This window comes from Oryctolagus cuniculus, chromosome 12 (genome assembly GCF_051225735.1).
Source record: "Oryctolagus cuniculus isolate XC-2025 breed Fujian yellow rabbit chromosome 12, ASM5122573v1, whole genome shotgun sequence".
In the NCBI taxonomy this organism is placed as follows: Eukaryota; Metazoa; Chordata; class Mammalia; order Lagomorpha; family Leporidae; genus Oryctolagus; species Oryctolagus cuniculus.
This window is the reverse complement of record NC_142878.1, coordinates 27,201,684-27,225,125: the sequence shown is the minus strand read 5'-3', so window position 1 is coordinate 27,225,125 and position 23,442 is coordinate 27,201,684. Positions and strand designations below refer to the sequence as shown.

The 23,442-nt window shown below is 40.9% G+C and overlaps 1 pseudogene; it reads left to right on the top strand.

Annotated features, from left to right (window-relative positions):
• The first annotated feature begins 19,430 nt into the window (after positions 1-19,430).
• LOC100345358 (dihydrofolate reductase-like) lies at positions 19,431-19,928 on the top strand (annotated as a pseudogene).
• Positions 19,929-23,442: the final 3,514 nt, after the last annotated feature.

Sequence of the window (23,442 nt, the reverse complement as noted above, 5' to 3'; positions counted from 1 at the left end):
ACACTGCCTGGCCACAAGATAAATTAGAGGGCCAAGAATCAGATCATGGTTCAAAAATAACTTAAATTGTGATACCATTTTACAGCCAGGTCTACTGTTCTGTGGGCACAGTAAATGTACAGAAGTCCCCTCTACAAACCAAATTAAGGGGGAGATAAGAAGTTACACTGATAACCTCGAAAATTTAGGAGAGTCTTCGGAGAAGATGGCGTAATAGAGAGGGAGGGAGCACAGCGAAGGTCCACTAAGGGAAGGTTCAAAGAGGGATGAGAATTTGTAGTTTTTAAGCCGTTCCTGAAACTGGGGAGATAGGGTGGACACGCGAGGAGGACGCGGACGCCTGAGACTCAGGACATCAGCAGGAGCGTGTACGCACCAGCGCTGGAAGCCGAGGTGAGATGGGGCACTCGCCCAGCACCGCAGCACAGCTGCCGCCGCCCCTCCCCCAACACAGCCTGGGACGGACACTGAGACATGCACGACTGAGTGGGGGAGGAAATAGAAAATGGAACAGAGTGAGTGGCACCTGCCGAGAGAGTGCACGATTCAGGGGTACTAATTGAGAGACTGAGTAAGCCAGTATCTCTTGGCGCCTCCCTGGAGCTCCAGCAGGCGGGAAGCAGCCATTTTGTTGGTTTACATTTGGGCTTAAAGGAGAACTGTCTTTGCCTCCACACTAACCTTCGGAGGCGGAGCCCAAAGGTGGAGCTGAGGGTGCTCGAGGGAGGGCAGTCCAAAGCCCTGAGACCCGACTACTCAAGTTACAAGAAAAAAAAAAAAAAACCTGAATAGCGCCTCCTGGTGGGGAAAAAGCACAGGATCCAGAGCTGCAGTGGGCAGAGAGCAGCCATCCTGTATGTTTACCTGCGGGCTGTGTAGAGCAGCCTGATTACACTGGATATTGGTAGAGACTCACAGCAGCCTATAATAGAGGGAAATCAACCCGAAAAATCACCCAGATGGAATGCCAAAAAAACAAAACAAAAAAACAAAAAAATATAGAAGATCATATAAATTTGCCAATGGAGCAGGCTAAACCAACCATAACAGAGGCAGAAGAAGAAGAAGTTGAAAACATGCCAGAAAAAGAATTCAGCAAATTAATAATCAGAATACTTAGAAATAATGAGAAACAGTGTCAAGAGCTGAATGAAAAACAAGCCCAAGGATTAGAGATCTTAAAGAGAAGCCAGAATGAGATACTAGAACTGAAAAACTCAATTGACCATATAAAAAACACCGTGGAATCCCTTGGAAATTGAACAGATGAAATAGAAGACCGAATATCAGAATTCGAAGACAAACTTCCAGAAATAATACAGTCAGTTCAATCGCAGGAAGAAGAAGTTAAAAAATTAAAAAACACGGTCGGAGACCTACAAGATTCAATCAAACGGTGTAATGTTCGGATAATAGGAGTCCCTGAGGGGGTGGAAAGAGAGAATGGATTAGAAGGTGTCTTCAACGAAATAATATCAAAAAACTTTAAATAAAGGCAGCTGGATAACAACACACAAATACAACAGATAGCCAGGACTCCGAACAGAGTAGACCAGAAGAGAAATTCACCACGACACATTGTGGCAACACTCAGTTCAGTGACACACAAAGAACAAATCCTAAAATGTGCCAGAGAAAAGCGACAAATCACATTCAGGGGTAAGTCAATCAGACTCACCCCAGACTTCTCATCGCAAACACTACAGGCAAGGAGACAATGGCATGATATATTTCAAGTTTTAAAAGACAAACAATGCCAACCTAGAATGCTATATCCTGCAAAGCTATCATTTATGAATGAAGGGGAAATAAAGATCTTCCACGACAAACAGAAACTGAAAGAATTTGTATCCACACGTCCAACCCTACAACACTTGCTCAAAGATGTGCTGCACACAGAAATACAAAAACAAGAACTTCACTGCAAAAAAAAAGCGAATTTTGAGTAACCCACAAACAAAGTTCAAAATACATAAACAGCTCATTTCAGGAAACATGAAGGGGAAAAGACAGTACTTAACAGTAATCACATTGAATGTGAATTGTCTGAATTCCACGACAAAGAGACATAGACTAGCTGATTGGATAAAAAAAGAGAATCCAACTATATGCTGCCTTCAGGAGACACTCCTCATCAGCAAAGATGCACGCAGACTGAAAGTGAAAGGATGGAAAAAGATACTCAAAGCTAAAGGAAATCAAAAAAGAGCTGGTGTGGCCATCCTAATATCAGACAAAATAGACTTTAACATAAAAACTATTAAAAGAGACAGAGAAGGGCACTATATAATGATTAAAGGATCTATCCAACAGGAAGACATTACTATTATAAATGTATATGCACCTAATTACAGGGCGCCTGGCTACCTGAAAGAATGACTAAAGGATTTAAAGGGAGATATAGACTCAAATACAATAGTAACAGGGGACTTCAACACCCCACTCTCACCAATGGACAGATCAACCAGACAGAAATTCAACAAGGAAACAACTGAGCTAATTGACGCCATAGACCAAATAGACCTAATAGATATCTTCAGAACCCTCCACCCCACAGACACAGAGTTCATGTATTTTTCCCCAGTACATGGAACATTCTCTAGGATTGACCATATACTAGGCCACAAAGAGAGCCTCAACAAATTCAAAAAAATTGAAACTATACCATGCAGCTTCTCAGACCATAGAGCTGTGAAACTTGAAATCAACAACCCAAGAATCTCTACACCATATGCAAATATATGGAGAATGGACAACATGATCCTAAATGAACAGTGACTGGTCATCGAAGAAATTAAAAGAGAAATCAAAAGATTTCTAGAAACAAATGAAAATGATAACACAACCTATCAAAACCTGTGGGACACAGCAAAAGCAGTGCTAAGAGGAAAGTTTATAGCAATTAGTGCCTACATCAAGAAGCTGGAAAGGAACCAAACAAATGAACCCTCCATGCACCTCAAGGATCTAGAAAAACAGCAGCAAATCAAGCCCAAATCCAAAAGGAGGAAAGAAATACTAAAGATCAGAGAAGAAATAAACAGAATTGAAACCAAAAAAACAATACAAAAGATCAACAAAACCAGGAGCTGGTTCTTTGAAAAAATAAACAAAATCGACACACCATTGGCCCAACTAACCAAAAAAAGGAGAGAGAAGACCCAAATCTGTAAAATCAAAGATAGTAATGGAAATGTAACAACTGACACAATAGAAATAAAAAGAATCATCAGAAACTACTACAAAGAGATGTATGCTAACAAATTGGGGAACCTGGAAGAAATGGATAGATTCCTGGACAAATACAACCTTCCTAAACTGAGCCGTGAAGATATAGAATATCTAAACAGACCCATAACCATGGAAGAAATTGAATCAGTAATAAACGCACTACCGAAAAAGAAGAGCCCAGGACCGGATGGCTTCACTGCTGAATTTTACCAGGCATTCAGAGAACAACTAACCCCAGTACTTCTCAAATTATTCCAAATGATTGAAAGAGAGGGAATCCTCCCAAATTCCTTCTACGAAGCCAATATCACCTTAATTCCTAAGCCCAGAGAAGACACAGCAGAGAAAGAAAACTACAGACCTATCTCCCTGATGAACATAGATGCAAAAATACTCAATAAAATTCTGGCAAACCGAATCCAACTACACATCAGAAAGATCATTCACCCGGACCAAGTGGGATTTATCCCTGGTATGCAGGGATGGTTCAATATTCGAAAGTCAATCAACGTAATCCATCACATTAACAAATTGAGAAACAAAAATCATATGGTTATCTCAATAGATGCAGAGAAAGCATTTGACAAAATACAACACCCCTTCGTGATGAAAACCCTAAGCAAATTGGGGTTAGAAGGAACATTCCTCAACACAATTAAGGCAGTCTATGATAAACCAAAGGCCAGCATCATATTGAATGGGGAAAAGTTGGAGGCATTTCCGTTGAAAACTGGCACCAGACAGGGATGCCCACTCTCACCATTGCTATTCAATATAGTCCTAGAAGTGTTAGCCAGAGCCATCAGGCAAGAAAAAGAAATTAAAGGGATACAAATGGGAAAGGAGGAAGTTAAACTATCCCTGTTTGCAGATGACATGATACTATATATAGAGGATCCAATAAACTCCTATAAGAGACTACTGGAACTCATAGAAGAGTTTGGTAAAGTAGCAGGATACAAAGTCAATGCTCAGAAATCAACAGCCTTTGTATACACAGACAATGCCAGGGCCGAGGAAGAATTACTAAGATCAATCCCATTCACGATAGCCACAAAAACAATAAAGTACCTTGGAATAAATTTAACCAAGGAGGTCAAAGACCTCTACGATGAAAATTACAAAACACTAAAGAAAGAAATAGAAGACGACACACAAAAATGGAAAAACCTGCCATGCTCATGGATTGGAAGAATCAATATCATCAAAATGTCCATTCTCCCAAAAGCAATTTACAAGTTCAATGCAATACCAATCAAAACACCAAAGTCATTCTTCAAAGACCTAGAAAAAACGATGCTGAAATTCATATGGAGAAACAGGAGACCCAGAATAGCTAAAGCAATCCTTTACAATAAAAACAAGGCCGGAGGCATCACATTTCCAGACTTCAAGGCATACTACAGGGCAGTTATAATCAAAACAGCCTGGTACTGGTACAAAAACAGATGGATAGACCAATGGAACAGAATAGAAACACCGGAGATCAATCCAAACATCTATAACCAACTCATATTCGACAAAGGACCTAAAACCAACCCCTGGAACAAGGACAGCCTCTTCAACAAATGGTGCTGGGAAAACTGCATGTCCACATGTCGCAGTATGAAGCAAGACCCCTACCTTACACCTTATACAAAAATCCACTCAACATGGATCAAAGAAGTAGAGATGCGCCACGACACCATGAAACTAATTGAGAGCATAGGGGAAACCCTTCAAGATATCGGAATAGGCGAAGAATTCCTGGAGAAGACCCCACAGGCACGGGTAATCAAAGATAAAATAAACAAATGGGATTACCTAAAATTGAAGAGTTTCTTAACAGCAAAGGAAACAGTCAGGAAAGCGAAGAGGCAACCAACAGAATGGGAGACATTATTCACAAACCACACAACAGATAAAGGATTAACAACTAGAATCTACACAATGATAAAAAAAAAAAAACCACAGAATCAAAACAAACAACCCAGTAAAAAAATGGGCCAAGGACCTTAACAGACATTTTTCAAAAGAGGAAATCCAAATGGCCAACAGGCACATGAAAAAATGCTCAGGATCCCTAGCCATCAGGGAAATGCAGATCAAAACCACAATGAGATACCACCTCACTCCGGTTAGATTGGCTTACATACAGAAATGAACCAACAACAGATGCTGGCGAGGATGTGGAGAAAAGGGGACACTAATCCACTGTTGGTGGGAATGCAAGCTGGTAAAGCCACTATGGAAGACAGTCTGGAGAGTCCTCAGAAACCTGAATATAGCACTACCACAGGACCCAGCCATCCCACTCCTTGGAATATACCCAAATGGAATTAAAGGGGTGAAAAAAGCCATTTGCACCTCAATATTTGTTGCAGCTCAATTCACAATAGCTAAGACATGGAATCAACCTAAATGTCCATCAACGGATGACTGGATAAAGAAACTATGGGATATGTACTCTATGGAACACTATACAGCAGTAAAAAACAACGAAATCCGGGCATTCACAACAAAATGGAGGAAGCTGGAAAACATCATGCTGAGTGAAATAAGCCAGTCCAAAAGGGATAAATATCACATGTTCTCCCTGATTGATGGCAACTAAACGAGCACCTAAAATGATACCCATTGAAGTGAAATGGACACTATGAGAGACAATGACATGAGCAGCCCTTGTCTAGACTGTTGAGTGTGGGGAGCAACTTGGACTAGACTGTTACTCGAATTAAGACTTATTCTATGCATCTGCTCTCCCACTATATGGCGCTGGGAGAGGAGGAAATGGCTTCTACACAGCTGCCTCCAGTTCAACCAATAAACAGCAGGACCTGCTCCTGATTGGAGGAGAGCAGCATACTCGGCGTGTGGGTAGCAGAGTTGGGATTGGTGGAAGAGGACTATAATGGAGGAGAGAGACAACATCACCAGGAACATCTATCTGAAGGAACACCTGTGCAGCCCCCGAGAGAGCCGGCCGGTGGTGTGCCGCTCCCCTGCAGAAGTGGGGAAAGTGGCTAGGGGGAACCACCCTTCTACGGAGGTGGAAGGGACAGTAGTCAACCCGGGAAGAACCAGCAGCAAACCCGGGGAGGGCCGAGCAGACAAAAGAACAGCGCAGGGTCCTGTGTCGTTCCTCCGCGAAGAAGGGGAGCGACATAATGGTGCCGTGACTCGGATATGAAGCCTAGGCAGGGTTTAGTGTCGTTCCTCCATGAAGAGGGGGAGCGACAGTTGAGGAAAAACTTACTATTTTGTTCCTTTAGTATTTTTGTTGTTGTTGTTGCTCGGTTTGCTCTACACAAGACCACTGGTTGAACTCTGCAATCAATGCACAACCATTCTTAAGCGTTTAAAAATTAACAGGAAATTGATCTTTGTGGAACATGGGAGTGGGAATAAGAGAGGGAGGAGATATATAGGACGGCACATACTCACTCAGACCTACCTCCAATGGTGGAATTGGAAATGTGCCAGGGGATTTCAACTCAATCTTACCAAGGAGGCAGGTACCAATGCCAGCATACTTGGTAAAGTGACAAATATAAATACACAACTGATCAAAAAGATAGGGTAAGTGTCGAAGAGATTACACAAATAAGACCAGTGTAAGCAAATAATGAAAGATAGAATAAAAGGGTTGAGAATGATCCTGCGGGGGAAGCAGGTCACACAGCAGACTCATAGAATGGCAAATGCCCAAAACAGCACTCCTGCCTCAGAATCAACCCTTGGGACATTCGGATCTGACTAAAAGGTCCATGAGAGTCTCGCAGGCATGGAAAGCCATGACACGGTGGCAAAAAACAATCTAAATGAAGGATCCTGGTGAACAACACCCCAGCAGAAGGATCAGGCCATCAAGGAGAGAGGCGCCTTTCTCTGAAGGGAGGAAGGAACCTCCACTATGATATGGCCTTGACTAAACAAATTCAAAGTTGGTGAACTCAAGGGGCTTCCATAGCCTAGACAGCTCATGGCAAGAGCCTCGGGTGATTGCTGACGTCATAAATAAGAGTGCCAATTGTTAAATCAACAACAGGAGTCACTGGGTTCATGCTCCCCACGCAGGATCTCTGTCCTTAATATGTTTATCTATGAAACTCAAAAACAACACTACTAGTCGAATAATACCCTATACCTGGTTCAGTTGTGTGAGTGTAACCTGTTGAAATCCCTGCTTAGTATATGCTAAATTGATCTTCGGTATATGAAGGTAATTGAAAATGAAACTAGATGAAGGGCGGGATGGGAGAGGAAGTGGGTGAGGGGAGGGCCACGGGAGGGAGGGAGGTCAGGGGGAAGCCACAACAATACAAAAGATGCATTTTATATTCTACTTAAAACTATTGGTTGAACTCTGTAATTAATACACAATTACTCTTAGGTGTTTAATCAATGCTATAACTAGTACTCAAATAGTATTTCACACTTTGTGTTTCTGTGTGGGAGCAAAATATGGAAATCTTTACTTAACATACGCTAAATTGATCTTCTGTATATAAAGATAATTGAAAATTAATCGTGATGTGAAGGGGAAGGGCAGAGGGAGTGGGAGAGGGGAGTGTTGTGGATGGGAGGGAAGACACGGCGGGGGAGGAGGCTATTGTGGTCCATAAGCTGTACTTTGGAAATTTATGCTCATTAAATAAATAAAAAAGAAAGAAAATTTAGGAGAGATACTAGGTGATCCCAATTTTATATCTTACCTGGAATGACACAGTTCTCCCCACGGGCACTGTCTTAACTCATAGGAAGACAGTGGAGAACATGCCCTGACTATAGACGTCTACCTTGGGCAATTCCTGATGCTTTTCAAAAATTAGAGATAGGACTGAGCACTCCCTTGGCTGACATCTGAAAGGTTGTCTCCATAATCTACTTTAATAGAGACCAGGAGGAAGAGGAGTGAGCTAGGCAGAAGACGCAAGATAAGGATACTTGGCAGGCCCAGTTGAGAGTTCCTGTACATGGTGATTTGCCATTGAAGGGACCCAACAAGTCCAGTCTATCTCCAAACAGCACCTATTACCAATGTGGAAAGGCAGGGCATTAGGAAAGCAGCTGCCATGACAGAAGCTAGACTCCAAGAAAACCAAAAGTTGGGTTGGTGAAAACAGAACTGCCTGGAGGGTCAACGGACTCTCAGGTCAGAACTGCGGATTCTGCTGGCCCTAAGCTGAGGAATCCCTTTGCTGTACTTGGCTCCCAAATTAATCATTATTATTGAGGGGATGGATCCTAGGTATACTATTGACATAGCTGGAGGACCATGCGCTTTCTACTAGACACAGAGCCTCCTATGCCAAGCTAGCCTCCTATTTGGGCCAGCCCTCCTCCCAGTCCACCCAAGATAATGGGACTGAATGGGATGCCTTCTCTAAGGAGATTCACACCTATCTGGTAATGTCTCCTCCAAAGCCCCATGTGAAGGTGAAAGGGGAGGGTGTGAGGAATTACAGGGGCTAACAGGGAGTAGGCCAGTTGGAAGGCAGTTAGGAAGAGTTAACTGCATTTAGTTTTACCAGATCTAGACAGGGTAGTAATCCCTGCCTCCTGATTAGCTGTTATGCTACCCACGCCTGATTGCTTAAATCTAAGTTTGATTTTCAGAAAGAGGCCAATCAGAGAGCCACTTCATGTTTATGAAGGGCAGACCCTAACAAGCTTCTCTGGCAACTCCTCCCTTGGAGCTCCCCTCCTGACTACTGCAGCAGGAGGTTTCTCACTTTCAATAAATCTTGGTTTGCTCAGTGTCCCTGTCCATATGAAAATTCTTCTTCTATGTAAGACAAGAACTGAGATCATCCTCACCCTCATTCTCCCACAACAGCTTGGTGCTGTGACATGGATTTAACTTGAATCCAACTTAGATGAGCTTCAGATCATCTCACTGCATGGGTGAGCAGGCAGAATGCTTCTGCCTTGGTTTCTTGGAGAACGTTACTCTCTCTGGTAGCAACTCTGCCTCTCATAAGAACATCGGGTCCCTGTCAGCCAGTTAAAAGTGGTTAGCATGGCTGCCAGTCTTAAGACTCAGGGGTTAGGCTTGCTGACTAGGGCTGGATTAATTCCCCAGAGCTGAGACTCTGTTCTAATCTCTCTGTCTCTCTCTCCATCTCTCTCGCATGGAGCATCCTTTTGCGAGGAAATGGGAGAAGACCCATCATGCAAGACTGGGAGAAGGTCTCGGGGTAATTGTGAAATTCGGGCCAGGGCAACACTCTGATGTTCTTCAAAGGCAACTTGACTGGACACCAGTGTCCAACAGCCCAAAAAGGCGTCAAGCTGAGAACTGAACTCTGTTCTTCCTTCCATGGAACACTACCTGTCAGTGAGATTAGACGAAGTTTGGAGTGAGGCCATGGGTTCTGTGCTCCAGTGCCCAGAGAACTGCTTACTTTATCCAGATCCTGATGAGATCTCTGTCTCTTTTACTGCTTGCCTCACTACACTGTGGCCACTAGAAGCTCTTTTCTCCTGCCAGCTCCTCTTCATTACTTACAAACTACAATTCCCTGTCCTATTGGTTATTTCCCTAAACATCTGGTTGGTTTGGGGTCAGAATTTAGGCATCCCTTTTGCAGACACAGGCAGCTATCTCCTTCTAGTCACCTCTTCAGGCACAGAACCCCTGGTGACCTGAGACCTGTCTCACCTGTGGAGAGAGGTCCTTCAGCAAGGACCCTCCTTTTCAGGTGCTGCCCTCTCTGGGTCGACCCCTGTCAGGTCCTTTCTAGATAGTACATACCTCAGAGGCAGCTCACAGGGGAGAATTTTTATTCCCCCACCGTGCTTCTTTATTGCTACACCTGCTTAGTCACCAGCCCAAGTGATAGCCAGCAGTGGTGCCCACCCTCCAAACTCTAGCTTGAAATATACTTTTTAAAGGTTATGTGGCTCAAGGTTAGGAGGTGCAGGACAACTGTTTCTTTTCATGTTAGACAAAGCAGCAAAAGTATGTTATTTGCTCAAGGCAGGAGTCTGTTCCAGCTCACTCCCAGTGCATGCTGTTCTGGCAAATATATATCCTGGGTTACAGGCATGGAAGGCTGAGTGAGTGTGGGTAATATGTGCTAGTCCCACCTGCACCTTCCCCCATTCTCTGTGGACTGCAGTGCACATCTGGATGGCACAGGCAGCAGGAGAGTTTGAGAGACATCTAAAACTCAGGAGAGATTAAAGCTGAATGACACTTCTGTTTTTATCCTCTTATTCCAGATGCAAAAGAAACCCACCAACAGCAGGCACTCCCTTGGGGTACATCCTATGTTGAGATTCCTTTGACCCCCACAGCTTGAAGAAAATACACCTGATTTTTTCCTTCATCACTGCCTGGTCTGGTCACAAAGCAAGGGAAGGAAAAAGTTAGCTTCCAGAGGAAAGTATTAACTACATCCAGGATCATAATGGCCCCCTGTAACCTGCCCACTTCTATCTCCCCTCCTTACCCAAACCTTTAGCTCCCCCAGAATCTCATGCCAGTTGACTACTTATTCAGCAAATGAAGAGGGCGGAGACCTCTATGGGTCCAAGTCCCTTGTCCTCTGCAATGTCTTAGGCAGATTAAGGGAGATCTGGGTAGCTTCACAGATGATCCAGATCATTCTGTAAGGGCCCTCCAGAACTGGCACAGGTGCACGAGTTAACCTGGAAAGATGTAATGCTGCTCCTCAGCCAGACTCTACCATGTTACAAGAGCTTGCAGCTCCACATGCAGCAGAGGAATTTGGAGATGCACTGGATTTATCCCATGGACAGGATCCTAAAATTGCAATCTACAAACAAGAGGTTCCATTCCCCATAAGTCAAGAGTCAGTTCCCCACGATGACCTGAACTGAGTCCCAAACAATCCTGAAGAATGCTGTTTTGTGGTCACTCAAACTAGACAGTTACAAAACCGTATTCACCATGTCTTGGGTAACGCCAGACAATTCCATGGCCATGCCAGTTAGAGTTGGAATTTCTAGCCTAACACTGGATCATGGAAATCTTGACTGTTGCCTCTCCTAGCCCCTCTGACTACTTTACTTTGGACTAGGTATCTTTAACGTACTCATGCATTTTTTTCTCTAACAGAATATAAGCCATCCATCTAGATAGTAACAAGGTAATGAGGCAGGAATTCCAATCTATCCCATTGTACAACATGACCAGCCCTCTGGATCATTAACGACAATGTTCTCCAACACTACTTCAATACCACTGGTTGTCCAATGCCGTACGACAGAAAGTAAGAAAATATCCAAAACCAGCTCTACACCCATGTGCCAACTCAAGTAAGCTACAGAAGACAGACCTTCACTCATTTCTTCCATAATATTATGGGGGAATGTTAAGTGGCAAGGTAAACGTTAGCCTAAGTGTGTGAGAGGGTCCAAAGAAGAAAAATGAGAATTTTGTGCAGTTGAATGAGGGAAGAAGCTTAGAACCACATCTTGGAAGCAGATTAGCTCTTGCTCATCAACAGTCACCCTTTTAGGTGGGTCCCAGCCCTCTAATCTTAAGAGCATCTTCCCCACCTTGTACAAGTAGAGTGGGGAGCTTATAGGCGATAATACTGTGGTGATCAATGTCTAGGAGGAATTTGACAAGTTCCATGCCCAGAAAGCCCTCCACTCACTAACATTCCAGAAAAGGAAGGGGGAACGAGAAAAGTGAGAAAGAGAAATGTCTGTGTTTGTAAAAACGCCTGTGTAAATGCAGACTGGGCTCCGAGTCCTTTGCTGAGATGCCTCCTGGCTGACCAGGTGTTCAACCTGGAGAGCAAGCGCACTGCAAAGAAATCGGAAGTTAAAAAACAGAAAGTTACTGCAATCCTGCAAGTGATGCTGCTCTAAGAACAAGTTTATTTTATAAATAAACTAACATTAAGCCAATATGAGAAACTGCATTAAAAATTGTTAAATTTAAGTGTGCTCATTGGATGCTTCCTTATACTTTTCTACAGTATTTGAAACAGTTTAAAAATAAAAAAAAAAAAACAACAAATAATTAAACATTACCAAAAAAGATCAAAGCTTATGTAAAAGAACAGAGAGAGAAATGCAATGAGACTTAATGTTAATGTCATTTGAAACTCTGGGGCTTTAGCTGCAGCTCCTTGTGCTTAACATGATTTATTTAATTTATCTATGCTGGTTTGCTGGCATGTACAATATTAAAGATCCTTACATATATTTCTTCATGTCAAGACTCATGTTCTTCCTGTGTACCCAGAGGTGATCCAAATAGCTATCAAATAATGTATAGTACCCATCAATAGCAAAAAAGGAGCAATATATTGCCACAACTGCTTAATTTTCAGTGGCGAACCTTATGCTTTCAATCTCAATATCTACCAGTTGATAGCAACCAAAAGTTGAATAGGATGAAACTGCTAAAAATTGTTATTCATGGGGCCGATGTTATAGCCCACTAGGTTAATCCTCCACCTGCGGTGTCAACATCCCATATGGGTGCCAGGTTCTAGTCCTGGTTGCTCCTCTTCCAGTCCAGCTCTCTGCTGTGGCCTGAGAAGGCACTGGAGGATGACCCACGTGCCTGGGCCCCTGCAACCACATGGGAGACCAGGAGGAAGCACATGGCTCCTGGCTTCAGATCAGCGTAGCTCCAGCCATTGCATCCATTTGGGGAGTGAACCAATGGAAAGACCTTTCTCTCTGTCTCTCTCTCACTGTCTGTAACTCTACCTGTCAAATAACTAAATCAAATCTTTAAAAAAATTATTATTCAAAAATATTACTTCTTCCTATTTGCAGAAAGCACATTTTTAATTTGGTAAATTAGAAAAACTTGCCAGTCACTTTTCCTGTGTGGGAAATGCTTACACAAAAGCTTTTAACCTTGAGCTAGCAACAACTTACTAATATTTAAAAACATGTCTGTTTCAATCAACCCTGTCAACACCGTCCTTTCTCTACCACTGACCTTGGAAACATCTCATTAACACAATGCAAATTTTCAACTTTGGAGCACAAAACAGGTTTTTTTGCTTTCTTTTTTTTTTTAAACTAGAGAATGTTTTAAATTAGTTTACTTACATAAAGACAAAATTTTTAAAAATCCAAATCTGAAATGCGTAGCTTTGTACTTTTCATAAATATGTAGATCAAGTGCAAATTTTGACATACAATACTCCCAACAATATAAAGTATAGGCTGGAATTTAATAAATACCTTTATTAACAAGAGTAAGGTAGATATAAACAGCTAGGTAATAACAGTTGAAATTTAAAGCAAACTACTGCCAAGTGTTCTGATAGTTCTAATAGTTATTATTGTTCTGCAAGTCCTTGAATTTTCTTATTAAACTCTACTCATTATTTAATTAAAATGTCCTTTTAGGTTAGAAAAATCTAGTACCCAATATGTGTAGTAACAAATCAAAATTGGAATACCCAGGCCAATTTCCTCAGCGCTAGCTCAGGCTATGCCTTTATCCAGTGTAACTTTCAAAAGTTAAATATATCTCACATTTTAAAAATAATAAAATATTAGGATTGGAAAGAATATTACATGACCATGTGCTAATTACACTTATTCTTAAGTTTCTAAAACAACTTTATTTTAAATACCCTGTTCCAGAGAGAATACTTTCAGTTCTTCAGTCATTATTCTTGGGTGATTTTATTTTTAAATTATTTATTCATTTATTTTTGAAAGGCAGAAACAAACAGAGAGGAACAGAAACAAAGAGTTCTTCAATCCATTGGTTTATTCCCTACATGCCCATAACAGCTGAGGCTGGGCAAGGCCAATGCCAGGAGCCAGGCACTCATTCTTTGGCATCCACATGGATGGCAGAGACCCAACTGCTTCAGCCATCAGCTGCTTCCTCCTGGGATGCACATTCACAGGAACCTGGAGCAGGAAGTGAAACAGAGCCTTGAACCTGGGTATTGATATGGATTGTAAGCATCCAGCTGGCATTGGAACCACTGTGTCAAATGCATGCCTCTCAGACAATTTTAACTGAGAGAACTAGAACTGCATGTTGTCTTCAAAAGGCTTCTCCTTTTAAAATCTATTCCAAAAATGTTTATACAAGGATACTTCAAACAGTTCCTGGAAAACTGGAATTAAAAGATAAGTTTATTTTGGTGCCAAAAAATCTGAAATGCATGAACAGCTTCTTCATAAAATACTTCTTACATGAGGATTTTGAATATGCTTCGTATGCATAGATTTTCAAAATTTTTGTATCAATATAAACTTAACTTTTAATTCAATTTCCATGAATTTTTGAAGTGTTCTCAAATAACAGGAAGAAAATTTAATTTACTATATCCATTGAAATGTATATAAAATTTTCATGGGAAGTATTGAGAAAGAAATTCACAAAGTTACATATTTATGATTTCAAAAGAAGGGAATCTAGACTAACCTTCTCCTAAATTAAAAATGTGGTATGGGGACTATAGAAATGGAGAAGTAAAAAGAAAAGATCCTAAAATATGTAGTTTTGCAAGCACAAAAGACAATTTATTTTTCCCAATAAAGCTCTAGGAATTGTCCCAGTCTTATGGCCCAGAATGATGAACAATGGCCTACTGATTTCTACGTGATTCTAGGAATCCCAGCTGGAGGGCAGACGCACAGAGACTCTGAAGGGCCTTCCTTGAGGCAGGTGGTAGAGACAGAGTGACACCACAGCAGGGACCAGCATCGAGCAACATCTATAGAACAGGGAGACTGCGACTGCACAACACAAGTCACCATGGAAGGTCAGCTTAACGAGGTGGAGTGGGTGATGCAACAGTGGTTTTCCAACTTGGGGTGACTGTATCTGGACACCTGTTCTATTGTCCTAGCCCTCTGCCCTTTGAGGCCTTGGTACTATCATCGTCTATTAGACCTTACATGCAACCTCAGAGAAAAGAGCATATAGTCAATATCTGTCACTAGGAATAAAATTATTACAAATTTAGAGAACTTAAAAAATAAAGCCTATTAGTTCATTCCTGAGGGTCAAAAGTCTAGCATGGAGACAGCTAATTCTGTACTCCAGACATCAGATGGCTGAAATTAAGCTGTCAACTATTTATGTGGAGGCTCAAGAAAAATCTTCACTGAGGCTCATAAAAGTGGTTGCCAAAATTCAGTTCTGTGGGCCTTCAGGATCGAGTGTCTGTCTTATTCCTGGATGGCGGCAGCCAGCGACTGGCCTCAGCTTCTAGGCACTGCCTACATTCCTTGCCATCGACTGGCCTCAGCTTCTAGTTACAGCCTACATCCTTTGCCCTGTGGTCCCTTTCATCCTAAATGCAACCCATACAGAATCTCCTTCACACCATATCCCTTTCAACTCTCATCTTTTTTGACACCATGTCCAAATCCATGTTTAAAGAGTTCATGTATTAACTCAGTTTCATCCAATAATCTCCTTTGCTTAAAATCACCTATTTTGATGCCTTAATTATATCTTCAAAGCCCACCCACAACAACACCTATGTTAGTCTTTGCCTGAATAACTGCGGAAAACTATGTGAACGCCAAAAGTCAGGAATCTTAAAGATTATCTTATAATTCTACCTATTGCAGAGCAGGGAAAGAACTGGTCTATAAAAAGTGTAATTGATGTTTAAAACCCCATTGAATGTGTGTATATGGAAGCATTATTTATATCCTAGAATTTCTTTTACCAAATGTGAAGCTGTCTAATGTTATCTATTTTCTTTAGATCATACATAAAGCTGTTGGGAAGTAGGCAAGAACAGCAGGAGAGGTCCAAGGACATCAATTCGAGTCAGAAGGGAGCTAGGATATTAATTCTCTCTGCCTGACCAGCTTCTTTTACCACCTGGGTGATCAAACTCAGGTGAGACCCAAGTCTCAGTGTCAGAAGTGCACCTTGGGAAAATTCAAAGAAGCAGCAGGGTCCTTAACATTCTTTAGAAGCTAAGGAGGGATAAGAAAGACTTTGAAGAGTACTCTTGAATTCCACTTCCGGTAAGAGTACTCCGATCCCATGCAGACCAAAAGGGTTTCACTGTGAAATTGCTACTGTGAAAGAACCCTCCATTTTGACAAGCTGCTGAGAGCCAGTTTCCTGAGAATTAGTATTCTCTTATGAAACCAAGGAGTGAAATGTTGAAGGCCTCTATGCTACAACCACTCTTTCCTGAAAAACAACACACGGTTAATTTACATGAGGGTAGAATGCATAAGCATTAACATGCTAAGTTGCAAATGTAATTTCTGTGGTATAGGACAGTAAATCAGATTCTCAATATTCTCTAGTTATTCCCAACTATTACTCAAAATTATTCTGGCTCTTTCCATGATGCCAAGAGCTTTTTCCATGAACCATAATAAATAGCCAATGTCCTTTAGGAAAAAAGGAAGAATGAAAAAATTGAAGAAAGATACCCTTCGATCAACATCAGGAGCGCCTTGCAGCTCCTAAATGTATTCAATTCATACTTTGTTTTTAAAGAAGATAGAGCTATTTATTTCGGTCCTATGGGCAAACTCAGAATATAATGGACAAAATGTCAGGGAGAATGAAGAAAAACGATGATGTTCCCCGACAGAATAAATACATCCTTTTTAAAAATAAAGTTACCAGTCACTAAGCCCCAAGTGATCAGCTGCTGCAAGACATAAGGCAGCTAAAGCTGTGCAAGACACGTGGGTAACTGAGGATTTATATTTAGAATGAACCCGCACTGGTAGAGATTGATAATCCTTCAAGAGCCCAGCCTCTACTTCTCGAATCTCTAGATGTTGCCTCCATTTTCCTAAAGGTATTTTCTATGTTTGGACCATTTTCCACTGTGGAGAATCTCAGCGGCTCCTTCCTAAAAAATGCATGTGCTCAGCGCTAATACAAGGACACAAATGGCTGCTCAATGTACACACAGAGGGACACTGGGGATTTCTGATCTGCTACTTCCACACCTGCCAGAGAAAGGAGCTTTACTGGAGAATGCTGCCTTACATTCAACAATTCACACAGCCAGTTTTCAAAACATAGTTCCCTGCTATTAATTACATAATAATACATGAATATTGACTACCCTGAATAATACTGACCAAGTCTTACCCAAAAGACTTCCTGATTAATGCAAAATTTATCTTCGCCACCTCAGCTTTAGGTTTCTGCTCACTTTTTTGCAAAAAAAATTCTACATAGTCCAGTGCAATGTGGATCTTACTTTCAAAAAGCTTTCTCCCAAATTCTGAACCCAAAACAATTCTCCTGTTTTTTTTCAATTCTTGTAGCAGTATTTACCTGAATTGTTGAAAATGATTCACTACGTCCTCCACAAAGCCTGGAACTCCCTCTTATTAAGTTCCTGTAGTAAATTAAGTAATGGCTAACAGACGATACCAAGTTCTACTGCCTGCAACCCATAAATATGACCTTATTTTGATAAAAGGTATTTATAGATGTAAAAAATTGAGGACATTTTTAAATGAGTCCATTTTTAGAAACATCTACGTAAAATTTATTTGAAAGGATGACAGAGGGTGAGAGAGATCAATCTTCCGTCCATTGGTTCACTCTCCAAATGCCCCATCAGGCAGGGCCAATGCTGGGAGCTTCAAATTCAAGCAAGGCCTCCCACGTGGGTGGCAGAATCTAAGTACTTGAGCCATCATTTGCCACCTCTCAGGATGCACGTGAGCAGGGAGCTGGATCAGAGGTGGATCCAGAACTCATACTCAGGGACTCTGATATGGGCCACAGGCTCCCAAGAGGCAACTTCATCGCTGAACCAGTCACCTGTCACAGATACAGGATTTTGAACTGAGACGCTTGCCTTGGATTATCCAGATGGTACAGAAGTAAATGGTATCAGAATTGTCTTTTTGAAAGTGATGCTATCACACACGCATATGAAGGCAGTGAGGGAATGGAGTCTCCCCCAGAGCCTTCAGAGGGAGCGCAGCACACACTATTGACAAACTTGGTTTCCAATTCTGGGCCCCACAACCAGAAGAGAATAAATTTCTGCTGTTTCAAGCCACCACTCTGTGGTGATTCTTATAGCAGACACTGGAAACTAGTGGAGTTCACCTCGTACGTTCATTAATTGACCCATTACTTTTCACAAAGGCAATGTAAGGCAGCAGGGAGCTAAGCGTGATCAGACACCTGGACTTCTGTACCTCCATAATTACATCGGGCTGCACCTGTTAAAATTTGCTCTCTCCAATTCTTACAGCTTTTGTAGGAAAATGCAAGCCTCCCTTTGCAAAATTATTCAGGTTCTCTTATTCCCAGGTACAACAATGATGTGGCACATTATTGTTTTAAAAAGTAAGACATAAAGAGGTTCTCATCCGGGTCTTGACACCTGCTAGCTTTTTTTAGGTTAGACAATGCATTTAACCTCTTTTAACTCTAATTTTCTCATTCATAAAAATTGGATACGTTCATAGGATTGCTGAGTGGATGGAACAAAATTCATGTAAAAGACAGGGATTACTGCCTTCTAAATGCTGAGTAAACAGCAGTTATTTTTATTATTGGGATTCCTATAATTTATTTCACACATATTTCCTGAAACCGCTTTGAGCTAAGCACACCACTAGAGCTAAGATTCTAAAACTAAACAAATAGACTAAATTCCTACAACCATGGAATTTACATAATACAACCTGAATTCCCAACAAATGCATTTAATTTTTTTTAAAGATGAGTACTTCATTTCTCAATTTGTTTCCTTTTTTAGTCAGAAATATTGTAAGGCTACAAAGAATCCCTGGCATTCAGCTTTGCCTATTTTCCATGGGTATGAAGTACTCTCCTTCCCATTGTTTTTATATGTATTATAATCTTTTTAGTATTTCTCAGTGACATATGGGTAGTCTAGGTGTATATTTCCTAACTTTAAGTAGTCAAAACATTTTGTTACATTTATAATTACTTCAATTATATTGACAAGAGCACTGAGTAAAATGACAACACTGCACATTCTAAAAAATTTGTAAAGATTTTTTTCATTACCATGCATATTTCATATGTGCTTATTACTAATACATGTCATTTAAATTAGGCATGTTTAGTAATATGCATGGCTGTTTTTCTTATTTAGTATTCCTAATCTTATATTCATCCTAGATATTAATACTGCCGTCTATGTTTTCTTTATGTTTGTATTTTCCAATACTGTTTATCTTAGTCAAGACCTCTTGACTGTCAATCTTTCTTCAAAATTTTTATACTTGGGCTCACAAGGTGAGGGTTATGTGATGCCACAATCATGGTTCATCGGTTGAAGTACATCATTGCTGTGTCACAGAACATGGACATTTGCAAGAATAGGGACTTGCTCTTACCCCCAATCAAGAATGAGTTCAAGTACTTCTGAAAAATGACTACAATCTCTTCGACTGAAGATAAAAAAAAAACCTGGTGATTGTGAGTAGGAACATTTGGTTCTCCATTTCCAGGAAGAATCGGCCTTTAAAAGACAATACCATCGCAATTCCCAGTAGTGAACTCAAGGAACTTGTCAAGAGTATGAATGATGCCTGAATATGAAGGGACCAGAATTAATAAATAAAGTAGACACAGTTCAGATTGTGAGGGTAGTTCTATTGATAAGGAAGCCTTAAATCAACCAGGCCATCTCAATGTGTTTATGACAAAGATCATGTGGGAATTTGAAAGTGAAACTTTTTTCTGAGAAATTGATTTGGAGAAATATAAACTTATCCCAGAATACCCAGGTGTTCTTTCTGATATCCAAACTATATGAAAAGAATAATTAATATTAAGGTGTTTTCTGGTTTATTTCAAAATGTACCTCTTGCTTCCAAAAACATAGATCCTAATATCAGAAAACAAAAGAATTCTGTTGACTTCAGATATGCAGATAATTATTTCTAAGTAGTGTTTTTATTCCCCATTTGTCTAAACTAGACTTCTTCAGATTTCATTTAGGAAACATTTCTTGCTATACCTGTCTCAATGCTTCTCCCCAACAACCAGGACTGTCCCTTGACCCCCTTCCTAGGTGAAGTTTATCTATAAGACAACCCAAAGTGGGAGAATCCCCTAGTAGCTTGAGTTGAGTAGGTTCAAATCCCAGCTGCTCCTCTTCTGATCCAGTTACCTACTAATAGACATAGGAAGGCAATAGAAGATGGTCCAAGTAACTGAGACCCCACCACACAATTGGGAGAGTATACAGTTTCTGGCTTCTGGCTTGGGTTTCTAGCTCTGGATGTTACAACTATCTAGGCAGTAAACCAGCAGATGGAAGACCTTCCTCTATCTCTCTCGCTCTTGCTCTCTCTCTCTCTCTCTCTACCTCTCCCTATCACTCTACCTTTCAAATAAATAAATAATTATGTCGCTCCCCCTCTTCGTGGAGGAACGACACTAGACCCTGCCTAGGCTTCATATTCGAGTCACGGCACCATTATGTCACTCCCCCTCTTCGTGGAGGAACGACACAGGACCCTGCGCTGTTCTTTTGTCTGCTCAGCCCTTCCCGGGTTTGCTGCTGGTTCTTCCTGGGTTGGCTACCGTCCCTTCCACCTCTGTGGAAGGGCGGTTCCCCCTAGCCACTTTCCCCACTTCCGCGGGGGAGCGGCACACCGCCGGCCGGCTCTCTCGGGGGCTGCTCAGGTGTTCCTCTTAAATGTTCCCCTTAGATGTTCCTGGTGCATGTTGTCTCTCTCCTCCTTTATAGTCCTCTTCCACCAATCCCAACTCTGCTACCCACACGCCGAGTACGCTGCTCTCCTCCAATCAGGAGCAGGTCCTACAGTTTATTGGTTGAACTGGAGGCAGCTGTGTAGAAGCTGTTTCCTCCTCTCCCAGCGCCATATTGTGGGAGAGCAGATGCATAGAATAAGTCTTAATTCCAGTAACTTAGTCTAGTCCGAGTTGCTCCCCACACAATATATAATAATTTATTCCTAACTCATGATAACATTATAGTTACAGGCTATAGGATTATGCTTCCCTGAAAAATTTTTGGAACCCATGACAACAGAAACACTTTTCTTAACCCTCTGTATTCAACTGATTGTAAACACGAATCAGCAGAGAGACCAGGCCTGAAGGAATGTGCCTTGCAGTCCAATACATTTTAATCACATGGAGGGGAAACTGGGAAGTGCATTTTAGCCACATTGTAACCTCACTATAATCAGGCAAAAAGGACTCTCCTATACTTAACAACAAGGTATTGACTATATAGACCACAAGGCTTCTAATGCCTCTATCATAAAAACACTAATGAGAAATATATATATATGCATGTATACATATATATACATATATTGCTATTTAGTATTCAAAAGTATGAGCAGGAGGAAAATGGAAATATGTTTATTTATATGCCAGTTACCTTACCTATTTTTATAATATGTGCAATTCTATGCTCAGATAAATTTAAAGTGCCATTCCATATATTTTCCAACTTGGTTCTCTAAATGTCACCCAGACAATAACAACTTACTCATTAATTCTGATGACTTCTTCGAGAGCTATATAATCCATGAAGCAGGGGCAAAGTGAGCAAGACTCCACTGCTTCCTGTAGAAGTACTAAGCATTCATGGGGCTGGCGCAGTGGTGCAGTGGGTTAACACCCTGGCCTGCAGTGCCAGCATCCTGTATGGGCGCCAGGTTAAGACTGGGCTGCCCAACTTCCGATCCATCTCTCTGCTGTGGCCTGGGAAAGCAGATGATGGTCCAAGTGCCTGGGCCCCTGCACCTGCATGGGAGACCCGGAAGAAGCCCCTGGCTCCTGACTTCAGATTGGCACAGCTCTGGTCATTATAGCCAGTTGGGGAGTGAACTATAGGATGGAAGACCTCTCTCTCTCTCTCTGCCTCTCCTCTCTGTGTAACTCTGACTTTCAAGTAAAAAAATAAATCTTTAAAAAAAAAGTACTAAGCATTCTTATAATATTGCTTCACATCATCTAAAAATGCCTAATATTCCATTTGCTCATTTCTAAAGACATTTTCCTTTATCAAAATAATGATAAATTTACTAAGACTGAACCTTCTGGTAGATATTAACATATAATAAGTATTATTTATCTAAGGAAAGGAAAGTCCATCAGAAAGAGAACTAAAAGCTACTGAAAATGTACAGCACTCTAAGATCACCAGCTTTCTTATCTTTCATTTCTTTCCACAGCCCCTGGAAGGAGAAAAGGCCTGGAATTTGCATGTTCCCATCATTCAATTTGGTGACCCACTGCTGAGCAGGATCATAATTCTGTAGCAGCTCCGCTAGGGTTGAGGGTTAGGCTGAGGACTGGGTTACAAAGGTTAATTAAAGCACCCAACAAAGGACTTGGAAGACAATTAGAATGCATCACCAAGCATCAGCACTACCTGGAGCTGTATGAGGTATTTTTTACAACTGGTCTTTGCTAAATGGAAAGCTCATTTTATGTCACTATAAATTACATTTAATTGCAGTTTTTGTTACATAATTTACTGCATCTTTGTCTTCCTAAAATTTCTAATTTAGCTCTACTTTTTGAGAACATGCCTTCCTCTGTATTTTTTTTTTTTTCACTTTCATTAGCTGTATGCCCATTCTTCTTCCCATTATAGACTTACATTGTCTAAGCAGTAGAGACTTGAACATTTTTGGCTTCGGCTCATTATAGTCTCACATTGTCTTAACGGCAGAAATTTGAACATTTTTATTCTTCATTTTTGAGGAACATTATTCTTTTTAAAGAGTCAACTTCAACTTTTTCACTTCTACTCCTAAGCTCATTCATCCTTGAAAACCTAATAGTACTACACCTTAAAATGGTCTATGGTCTTACTTCAGTAAACTCTCTTTTATTTGAAATAGAATACAGGACAGGATTATCCTAAACCCCAGATATAATGCTGACTGTTAAACATTCTAGAAGAAGCTCACGGTAGCACTTCATCTTAACAATTTCATGGCATGAAACAAAGCTATATTGTCATTGTTGGGAGAAAAAGATAATTGATATTATCTGATTATCGTGCAAAAAAATCACATATAGTGTTAAGTATACTCAAGTCAATATATTAAGTCTGTTTTGCTCTTTTAAGGTTTTTTTTTTTTTACTAATATGAGATTAGAATAAAATAATATAACTCACAGAAATTAAAAAAAAAACAAAATCTATTTAAGTTATTTCATAAATTAGATTACAGATCTCTGATCTATATTTGCACTTATCAAGGATTATCACATGATCAAAATGGCAGTTTGATCATGCTCACATGACCCAGCCCACAGGGAAAAGGCAGCCCATAT